Genomic DNA, 11,654 nt, shown 5'->3' on the forward strand with positions numbered 1-11,654 from the left:
ACTATGTAGTAGACTGACCTGGAATTCACTATGTAGCCCACTCTGGTCTGGATCTCACAGTGATCCTCCTGCCTCAGCCTCCTGAGTGCTGGGATTACAGACGTGTGCCACCACACCCCGCTCCACCCCTTTTTATATCTTTATTTTGAAACAGGGTCTCACTAAGTTCCTGAGTTGCTTAGGTTGGACTTAAACTTGAAAATTGCCACAGCTTCCCAGAGTTCGCCTATACTCAGCTACAAATTCTTAAAGATTTCCACGAGCTATGCTCCTACATTTTAAATAGATTGTTGAATCACTCCAATCATGCCTTTTGAGGTTGTATCATATTAGGACTCTGAATGATACACACAGCAATCTTGCAAGGTTAATAAAATTATGTTGTTTTTGTTGCTAAATAACTGCAGCTGAGATAATTAAGCAACTTGTCCAAGATTCCAATCAGCAAGTGACAGAGCCAGAAATCAAACCATAGTCTTTTAGAAAAAAAATGTATGCATTGGACTTGGAAGCTGAGGCTGATTTTTTTTTTTTAATGTAGAAGAGGGTTTTTTGCCTCACAGTCAGGGTCCATTGTTCTAAGGCTGAAATGGCACGGTAGAAGGGCCTATTGGTGGAAAGTTGCTCCGATCATGGTAGCCAGGAAGCAGAGACAGAAGGTGGATGTGAGGAGTGAGAAGATAGCCTTCTGGGTCCTAACCACAGTGACCTGCCTCTTCCAACAAAGCTCCACCTCCTAACACATTGAGGCACCGAAATTATTAGTGGAGGAATTCACTGATGCGCACAGCACCCCCATTATCTAATCACATTTCAAAAGCCCCATCTCTGACACATGAGGCTTTTATGGCACCTCCCCAGATCTAAGCCGTGACGTTCTGCTCTGGCTCTCAAAAGACTCATGTTCATCTCTTTCACACAAATTGCCTTTAGTCCATCTCTAAGTGTTTCCACCTTCATAACAGTCCCAGTACTGATGAGAAGTCCAAGTCCGAAGGCTCCTCTGAGACTCAAGAGAAACTCTGATCAGTGAGGTTCTATAAAACTAAAAAAGAAAATTAATTATTTGCAAAATATTCAAAAATTGAGAAATAGGTGATAAAGAAGAAGAAGATGAAAGGAGGACTTCTACCCTGCAGGGAAAGCATTAAATTCTGCATTTCCATGTCCAGATCTAAGGCAGCTTGTGACGAGATGTCAGCTCCAATGGGATTAGGTGTTTTCGCCTTTATGGCATTACCAGGTGCAGTCCTCACGGTCTCTCTGCTTGGCTCTGCTCCTTGCCTGAGGCTTTTTACAGCAGACATTCCATCTCCCTGGCACCTCTAAATTTCTAGGATCTCCCCATCACTTCCAACTTCACTCTCACAGATCCACACACTGCCCTCTCAGGGACACAGGGCCTGTGCTCACAAGTCTTCGTTTGAAATCCGGTAGCAGCTTCCCTGATCTTACAACACTTGCATTCTGTGTGCCCATAAGTGCCAACACCACGTGGATGATGCCAATGTCTGTCTCCAACTTGAGTGGTAGATGGGACCCTTATATCATTGCTGCAAAGGCCTGTGAGGGTCTACATAGCAGACTGCTGCGAAACAAATCCCATAGGAACCAGTTCCCTAAGCAGTCCTTCCAGAACTGGGTGCTCTGGGGCTCTTTTCTCAAAGTAAAGTCTTTCAAAGAAATTTTCCTCTAGCCTTTTGTACCTTTGAGCCAGTGAAGTGTGGAGTCTTGCTGATTCCCAAGACACTTTCAAGGCATCTTCCCTACTGTCTTGATGCAAAGCACCTGGCTTTTAAAAGATCTTTTCAGCAACTATGCTTTCCTCGGCTCCAACTTTGCAAGCACTTCCTTTCTGGTAAAAACACAGTGGTTTTGTTTTTAATTTTTGGTGTTGAAAGCATGCCACATTCTGAAAGTTAGATTGCCTTGAAATTTTCTTCATCAGATAAATTAGTCCTATGCACTAAACCTCAGTCTCCCACAAAATCTTAGAACATGGGTAAAATGTAGACAAATTTTCTGCTTCAGCATAACAGTTGGCCCGGAGTCCAGCTGCTGATTGAATTATTGTTCCCAGCTGAAACCTCCTGAGTCTGGCCTTTACTGTCTGCATTTCAATCAGCACTCACATCTTGTGAGCTCTGACCAGAATCTCCCATCAAGTGTGGCTTATAACATTTTAGATCTTCCCTAGATGATATCTCTAAACCTTTCTAAATGACTCCTATGAATCAGTTCCAAAGACTTCTGATCCACACAATCAGGTATGTTCATAGAAATGACTCCACTTCTCTGATATCAAAATCTGTCTTGGTCACTTCTTGTCACTGGGCCAAAATACCTGACTTCCACAACTTTAAAGTGGGAAGGTTTGGCTCACATTTATATTTCAAACAGTACAGGAGGAGGGCCTGGTAGAGGCAAGCTGCTCTTGTCATGGTGATCAGAAAGCAAAGGGAAAATGCAGAAGTCAAGGGAGAGGATCTACCCTTCTGGGTCATGTCCCCATTGACCTGGCTCTTCTTACTAGGTCTCACTTCCTAATAAGACATTGAGCTACAGAATTCATCAGTGGATGAGTCCACTGAAATATCTGCACACATCCATGACCTGATCACCTTCCAAAATTCCGCCGCTGAATACGTGAGGCTTCGAGGGGACACCCAAGATCTAAACCATAACAGGGTTAGATAGGAGTAAGTTTCCTATGTCTCACTGAAATCATTTCCACAAATCCTAAGTTTATATAAAATATTATTTTATTTTTTTGTTAGTACATGTGTGCAGTACATAATGATTACATTTCTTGTGGGAAACTGGCACACGTGCATAACACATCTTAATTATTTTTCATACCCTTCTTTCTTCTTGCCACCTCCTCCTGTTTCTTGGTTGCCTTCCATTTGCAAAAGATCTAGCCACCTGCTTCCTATTATCTATATTTTAGTGTATTTTATATTTATATTTTGGGTTTCTCATACGAATGAAAGTGTGCAATATTTAAGCTTTTATGTCTAATTCATTTCACTTATGGAAGCTGGTTCTATAAGTAACAGCCTGTTAACTATATCCCCTGGAATGCTGGAAACCTGAATGAAGAGGGAATATATTTCAGAAGAGATGTAAGTGAGCATTACTCATTTGGAAAATCATTTGACTATTCCTTCAAATGTGCTAAAGCTGTAGCAGAAGTTTTCAGATCTAGTGTGATGTTTAGGAATATGAATACTGAAGCCCATGCCTGGCTGTCTTTTGTGAAGTGTGACTTTGAGAAAGCTGCTTAGATTCTTTCTGATTCCATTTTTAAAATTATAAAATTAGAGTAATAATGGAATTCACTTCACAAATCACAAAGATAAACAAACATATATATATATATATATAATATTATTATTGATTTCAATCCAGCCACCACTGTTGCCTTAAAACTAATGGCACCGATTCCATGAAAAATGCCCATAAGTTTTAGCTATCTAATTTGTCATGAGCAGATCTTGGGAGGAGGCTTTATTTAACCTGCCAGAACCAAAGCAACCGTTTAAGTCATGTGGTTGTGTCCATGTAGTTGTGTTTTACCTGTGGGCTCTTTGAGCTCGTACTGCTAAGATGTCATAGCTGTTAGGTGAATCGAGATCAAGACATGACGAAGGCAGCGTCACTGACTTATGCTCAGCAGCATATGGATGCAGAGTGTTTTTATACTTGGTCTTCATCTGATTGCATTTTTTATTTTTTATTTTTTTATTTTTTTGGTACCAGAGATTGAACTGAGGACCTTATGCTTGCGAGGCAGACAGTGGCACCACTGAGCTAAAGCCCTGGCCCATCTGGTTGTTTTTCTTACTTGATCTCCCTGATATCTACAGGCACTTTGGTATTTTTCCTAAGGTTCAGTGGTTATTTTGGAATCAAGCTTGGTCTTGGTCTACTGATCAGCGTCTTGTTGAATGACCGTTGATTTCCACATGACAGAATTTGGTAAGAATGCTAGATTAGGACTTATGAGATCTAGGTTCCACTTGAGCTGCTTCAGCAGGTGACTCTGTAAGCATGGCTAAGTTGCTAACCATCTGTCACAGTTAAGAACCTCTTCTGGTAAAAAGTCTGCCCTACGTTATTCACAAAATATTTTTTCATCTACAGAAATATGGTATGCCTGGGGAATTTATTTCTTAGCCCAATGTTAGGGATGGATGACAAGTTAGAAAGAGCACAGACAGAGGCCTCAAGTACAAATGGGTTTAGCATAACCATAGATGAGCTGGGAGTGGTGGCACACACCTGTAATCCCAGCACTCCGGAGGCTGAGGCAGGAGGATCTCTGTGAGTTCGAGACCAGCCTGGACTACAAAGTGAGTTCCAGGTCGGTCTCAACTACATAGTGAGAGCCTCTCTCAAAAAAAAAAAAAAAAAAAAAAAAAAAAAAAAAAAAAAAAAAAAAAGAAATAACCACAGACCAAGTTATTTAATATTATAGCATCAGTTTCCTCATTTGCTCAGGTAAAATAGACTTTAAAATGTTGTTGTAAGATGATTTGTATTCATTTCCTACTATATAATATGGTGCCACAACTAAATATCTTCAAGATGTCTACTGTTTCACTGAGGATATTAAGAAAGACCTTATAATAGAATTAACAGAGCACTGAAGCTTGTGACTGTCCTCTTTAACCACTTACCAGTCTAATTATTTAGACACAGGATGCCCAAAACTTACACCTTTTTCTTAATTTTTATAAGATAAAATAACAGGAAATATAAAATGACAACTTTAACAAATTGATTCAATACAATAATCGATTGGTTCAAATGATACTTGACAGTGAAGCTTGGGACAGCCAATGTGTTAAACAAAAAATGCTGGGGGCCGGGGATTTAGCTCAGCTGTTCGGTGGCCTGCCTTTCAAGGGCAAGGACCCGAGTTCGATCCCCGGTACCAAAAAATAAAAAAAAAAATGCTGTCCGAGTGACACTTCGGGTAAGCTGTTATGGTTAAAATACAAATCAGGACACAGGAGATGATTTTTTCATATTTATGAATTTATTTATAGGAAAAATCATAGGAGTGCATTAACATTAGATTCCATCATGCATTAATAAAGGTCTCTTAGTCAAAATATGGAAGGATGTATGATATTGGAAAAGGGTGAGATTACAAACTTTTACCCTGTGCTTTACTGATAGCTGTGGCTTCCTCTGCCCATTCTGTTAGCCCTGTTAACTGCTCCTAAAATGGTTCTACCAAGAGTCAATGGCACCACATAAAAAGTTGCAGTGAATCGCTGAAACACAGTAAAATGTGTTATTGCAGCAAGCTGGAAGCTCTAGGTAGCTGCTACTATAAATCCCATCAAAGTTTGTCTCATAAAATCTCCACAGTTTAGTTTCCCCATCTTTACTCTCCATTTTCAATCTTATTTCTTCTTTTTAAAGGTCAATTTGATTGAGGTAAACCTTATCTACAGTAAAATTGCTCCTTTTTTAGTGTATACAGTTTAATGAGTTTTTCATAAATATTATATAACAACCACAATCATGGCTGAAAATATTTCCATCATTTCCCCCAAATCCCTCTTATCTCTGAAGATACTTTTCTCTCTTCCCTTATAAATTATGGTATTGTAAGTCAGCTAGCACCTGTACAGGCTTTTTATTTCTTTGATTTTTCTGGAGTACTGGAGACTGAACCCAGGGCCTTCGCACTGAGCTACCTCCCCAGCCATTGTTTAGTTTTCTATTTTAAGACAAGGTTTCTCTTAAATCTCTAGGTGACAGGCTGAACGAGAACTTGAGATCCTTTGTCTCGGCCTCCCAGAATGCTGGAATTACAGCCATGTGACACCGTACTTAGTCGGTAAAGGTTTTAGCATGAAGGTAAGTTTGAATTTTCCTTACTTGGGATGAGAAATTGCTGCTTGGTCATATGCTATGACTATATTTAGTTTTATAAGGTAATGACAAACTGTTCTAATACAGTTTAACCATTCTACATTCACACCAGGGATTTCTGCGTGTGCCACTGCCAGGTCTCTTATATGTAGCCATTCTAGTCGGTATGTAGTTATATATAATTATAATTTTGACTTACATCTCCTTAATGAGATAATTCTCTGTATGCCTAGAACTGTGCCCGACACTAGTTTCTTTTGTAATACTTTGACAGTGTGATGTTGAGTCAATCTAATCAGTAATACAGTTAGACTGTTTTCTATAGTCACCGTCATTGTCCACATACACCTAAAGGGACTGCGACCTTCCTTCAGGGATGTGTCTCTACTTTGGACATCCTGTGGTGCTTGAGGTGGGGATGCAACTCTTTTCTCCATGTTCCCATTCTCTCCCCAGCTTTCAGTAATTTTTGTACACCTGCCCAAGAGAGTAGCCTCTGCCCGGACTCTTGTATTCCTTCCGTGCTAGCCGCTGTTTCCCGTCACTCAGTGATAGGCTTAAGTTATTGGCCTGGTAGATCTCTGCTCTCCAACTCCAGCCGTCCTCTCAGATGGTGTGCTCAGGAGTCTTGAGGCTGGGGGTTTCACAGTGTTTCTGTTCCTCCTCCTCCGGGTGGCAGTCCATTACAGTCTTGTATATTGTAGCTCTATTATTAGATAGAACTCATCTTAGTGTCCAGAGAGTTCCCTCCAGTGTAGCTGTTCTCCGGGGCCTCGGGGAATTTCCTACTCTAGCCCAAATGCAGATAGGATTTGTGTTTACTTCTCCAGAAGCACTGTGAGTTTTGTCTTGTTCTAGGAGCAGTAGGGAGTTCTCCCCTTCCTCCTGTGGCAGATGGCTTGTGTTGGGAATGAGAAAAGATGTCCAGGGATTTAGGCAATTTTTCTTCTTGTCTTGCTGTGACAACAGATTACCACCCACACGCTTGAAGCTCCCCAAAAGGGCACTGTGCTAGGTTTCAGTGTCTTCAGTGTTTCTTGTAAACATGTTGATAGAAGCTAAGAACAGAGCTTCTGAGTGAATGTAGACAACCTCTTATTCTGTGTTTTTCCATGGATTTTAAATTAATCACTAGTCTATAATAGATCTTTAAGAATCCATTAAATTTTCAGTTATTTTCTTTTCACACACTTTTAAAAGATAATATGTATGTGTTTGTGATAGCTAATAAACGCACTCGTCCCATCATGGGGAATGGGTACATATTCACATTGCCCCTTGATCCTTTTTACTTCTCTTTCCTTTCTACCTCCTATATTTATCCATCCCCAGATAACTTTCGCATCTCCCAAAAGCTTATACCTGATTTTTGTCAGCTACCTCTTCCTGTCTTATTTTCCCAAAGTTTAAAACCCCAAAGTTGATGTGTTTACTCTCCCTTCAAAAATGTTTGCCAGTTTGGAGGGCATAATTCACTTGGTTGCTTTGTTACTATCGCAATCGGAGTAACTAAGAAATAGTTACGGTTTTGTAGATTATCTGTTTGTTTTTTTTTTACTGTTAGAATTCTAGCAAGATTCTCTTATAGTTTCCTACATACTAAAGGGACGCAGAGCTTTTTTCAATTCATACTTTTTAAAAAAAATTGGCTGCTGAGCTATAATTATTTACCTTGGGATATTTGATGATACCTTGTAGGGCACTACAGTAGCTACTGTCATGTCAGAGAAAGGTACTGCATGCCAATTTCAAATTCTCAGAACACTACTGCCTCCCTCTCCTAATGAAATAAGTCATCTCTTTGAAGGAATTAAAAAATTTAGAGGACACAGATTTTCATGTGGATCTTGAAAAGAAGAGGTGCTTAACAAGGAGAGGGTTAACTCCAGAGTTCTGTGAGGAAACAATAATACTTTGCATTCTTTCTCACTTCGTCGTTCTTTATATCCGAAGAAAGTCCCCATGATCCAAACATGGTGCAGTCTCTAGGGCACTCCCATCCATTGTGGGATATTTCTCTCTCTACAAGACCCTACTCCATTTGATGACTAGGTCTTCATCTAAAATAACTGGCTGTGGAGCATTTCCCATGGGGTGACTTGCATGTGTTCAGAGGGAATCTTGCCAGAGCATTGCCTTCTGGCAAAGCCTTGGCTTATACAAATCATGGACGTGTAGCCTGCCAAATGTCAGCATGCCTTAGCAGTGAGCTTGGGAAGACAGTTCCCTACAATTTCCAGTCTATCATTTCTACCAGTATAAAAACTTACTTCATTTAAAACAAATCATTTTCCCTCCCAATTGAGATAATTTATGCCTGATGGGATCATGGTAATAAGACCCATCCCATTGTCTTTCTGTTACCAAATAGCTGTGGTGAAAAAGAGACTCTGCAAATGTAATCAAATGATAATATTTTGATGTGAGTGAGTATACCTTGACCCTTTCTGAGATTCAGGTGTGAGGGAAGAGGTACAGAAGAATGCATGTGCTGACTGGGATTCTAATTCCTGAATTTGGCCATGTGCCCAACCTAGCTGGTTGTGAGCTACTTAAAGGGAGAAATGGCCTAAGTAGACAAGTATCTTGTTACCAAAGGAAATAATGATCCATTTACTACCTAGCTTAGGGTAAGAAAGTTTCTGTCTACTCCATTGCTTCTACAATAACTGAAGAGGAGATGTGGGACACTGAGCAGATCCCCCCTGCTCTCTATGCCTCAGTCTTTATACTTTAATAATATAGAATTGAATTTTAGTATCTCTAAAGGTTCTTCCTTATGTGCTACTATAAATTTATAACTTGTAGTAATATTTCATTTTGAAGATATAAAAGTTATTACCATGCATGAATAGGATGGAGTATTTTACACTATTTTCCCAGCCTTCTGTTTGCCAGTTAGAAAATCATGTATCAGAGCATTTATTTGACATTTCAGTGTCTTTCCTTCATTGATTGCTGATCATATTCCAAGAAAAATTCATTTAAAAATTGAAGCAGTGATTTTAGAAATGAAATGACAGATATTTGTAATCATTTATGAAAGAGATCAGTTGATTTCAGACTCAGTGTCTCATCACCTGTTTGGCACATGCTATGAGGCATTGTGAAGAAAAACTCATAGCCTGGCTAAAGAAATGTCTCATATCTTGTTTGTTTCCAATCTCTTCGCCAAAAGTAAGAAGAGCACTGGTGTTATACAGACAGAACACTGCACTTCTACAGTATTTTAAATTATGGTATTTTCATGCAGGTAGACATTGAGTCATCAAAATATATTAACGATGTATTGCCAGTATCTATTTCTCTATCTTCTATCTATTGTCTATTCATCTATACGTCCTTTAACTTTCTTTATTTGCATGATCAACATCAGAAATTTATTTGATGCAAATTTCACAATAAAGTCAATTGAACATTCAGTTTTGGAAAATCATATGTTAGGAGTTTTGTTTAGAGAATTTACAAATATCATAATTAGTCCTTCAAACAGCCAGATGATTTAGTTTCTATTGTGCCTATATGTTAAATAAGATGTCTACTAAAGCACACAAAGATAAGTGGGTGAACAAAAATTTGAAAATGACTTTGAGGGCTTGGAATTTAGCTCAGTGGTTCCACCACCTGCCTCGCAAGTGCAAGGTCCTGAGTTTGATCCCTGGTACAAAAAAAAAAAAAAAAAAAAAAAAAAAAGAGAGAGAGAGAGAAGAAAATGACTTTGCCTGATTCAGGTGAATGTTTTCTTCACGCAGTTTTAATCAACAGTGATTAGTGTAATTTTATTTTTTAAAATAGAGTTTTTTCTAATTATGAAAATAATATATTAACGTGGTAGGGCAAATTCTAAACATGCTTTTTCTTCCCAAGATTCCATCCACTAGTTGTGCAACCAAACATTAATCAAGGCACTGCTGTAATGATATTTTGCCCATGTAATTAAAGTCACCAGTAAAATGTCCTTAATATAAGGGCATAACCTGGGTGGCCCTGACTCATCAATATCTGTGAAAGTGGTGAGGTTCCCTGGCTCTGCACAGAAGTGGAAGACAGATTGAAAGCATAAGAAATACGAGGGAGATTAAGAGTGAGATATCCTGTTTCCCACCATGAAGCTGGGAGACAGACTCTGGAATGGCCCAAGAACTATGAGAAACTTCTCGGATCTGAAATTAGTCCTCTAGCCAGAATACAGGCCTTCAGTCCTACAACCATGACTGATGGATGTAAGCCCCAAGGAAGCAGAAGCTTTAAATGCCATTGCATGGTTGAGATTTAGCTCATGCTTCTTTCTCTTCCTCTTTGGCATGAGGAATGGAGTCTAACACAGGAACTGGTTTGCAGAATAAAAGAAGCATGAGAATGAATAAAATCAAGAAGTAAGGCGTTAGAAGAAGTTTGCTGTTACAGAAAGGGGAGAAAATAATACGAGGAGCTTAGCTCTTGGACTTGTTCCACTGATCTCTTATGACAAGCTAGATTGCTATGAAGTTCTAGCTGTGCAGAGAAATTCCTCATCTGCGGATACTAAAAAGGCATTTGGGAAACTGGCCTACCTGTGGCATCTAACTTAAAATTTGGAGAATAAAGAAGAAACAGGAAAAATTCAAGTAGTTGAGGCAGATAAGATGTTTTCAGATCATAAAAATTAGAAATCAATGCCAAATAAGGCAAAGGTGGATTAAATGGTAGAGGAGGAAATGGAAGTTGACAGTTTTTTTTTGAGTTTAGCTTCATATCCTGGAACACAAATGGTATCTTCAGTGCGAATTTTTGGTGGAAGAGACCAATTTTCATTTGACTTCTTTGAATACCCATTTGAGGTCTCTATCAGGACCCAAAGGGATCCTTGAAGAATCATAAACCATTGTACATGCTAATTTTTTTCTGCCTGAATGTGCTTTCACCCTTTGGAGGTAAATTTCTTCTTCTGATACAGGATTTTCCTTGTTCAGCTCAATAGGTCACGTGGGCTTCACTTCCTTTCCTTCCACATCATTTGGTGGTACCAGTACGTGGAATGGGTAATTTCAAATCTGTATCAACTTCTGCTAAAACAGTGAATATCAGCAAAATCACTCCAAAGAGACTCGAGAATTTTCAAGAAAACAGAAGTTGAAGAAGATGGCCAGTTGAGAGCTTTAATGACAAAATTGTACAGAGCAGCTGCTACATTTGAATAACAAGTAATTCACTGCACACATTAAAACAGAAATGGTAAACTACAACAAGCACTGTATGAAAATTGACAGGAACATTTTTAGAAAATTTCAAACAAACTTGACTTTCAGTATAATTGCACCTAAAGTATTTATAAACAGCTCATCAGAGCTCCTATTTGCTTTCGACATTTAAGTTCATTGTTGGAACTGCATAATATCATTTTTTTGAAACTGTTGTAAATCTCTGTATACACTTTGCTTTTTTACTGAGCGTAACCTGAGGCGAGCCATGACTCTGGAGTAGCCGTAGGACAACAACACGGATATGTTGTGTTTGAAATGGGAGTCAGTCAGTGTCAGGCTGCTGTAAAGTTAACAACGCCAGGCTGAATCCTGTACAAAAACCATCATTCATATTTTGTTCAGTGTTGAGTAATGAGAGATATCAATACATTAATGTCAATGCTCTTTTAGATTAATGTGAACTAAGGATATTTTCTAGTTGTGCATGAATACTTCAATGCCAGTTAATTTTTGCAGTTCACTACATGTACAATCACAGTCTTAGGTTTATAAAAACCAGTAAGCTGAGCCTTTGTAACT

The 11,654-nt window shown here is 39.0% G+C and overlaps 1 long non-coding RNA gene across 1 annotated transcript in view; it reads left to right on the forward strand.

The window, feature by feature from the left end:
• The window catches only part of LOC104853003, a 55,266-nt gene extending 43,975 nt beyond the window's left edge, over window positions 1–11,291 (forward strand). Inside the window, exons 2-3 of the long non-coding RNA XR_777644.3 lie at window positions 5,772–5,877; window positions 10,845–11,291. This is a non-coding gene — a long non-coding RNA (uncharacterized LOC104853003). The remainder of the gene's footprint in view (window positions 1–5,771; window positions 5,878–10,844) is intronic.
• Window positions 11,292–11,654: the final 363 nt, after the last annotated feature.

The sequence above is a fragment of the Fukomys damarensis genome, unplaced genomic scaffold (assembly GCF_012274545.1).
Source record: "Fukomys damarensis isolate Sample0158 unplaced genomic scaffold, DMR_v1.0_HiC HiC_scaffold_39, whole genome shotgun sequence".
Taxonomy (NCBI): Eukaryota; Metazoa; Chordata; class Mammalia; order Rodentia; family Bathyergidae; genus Fukomys; species Fukomys damarensis.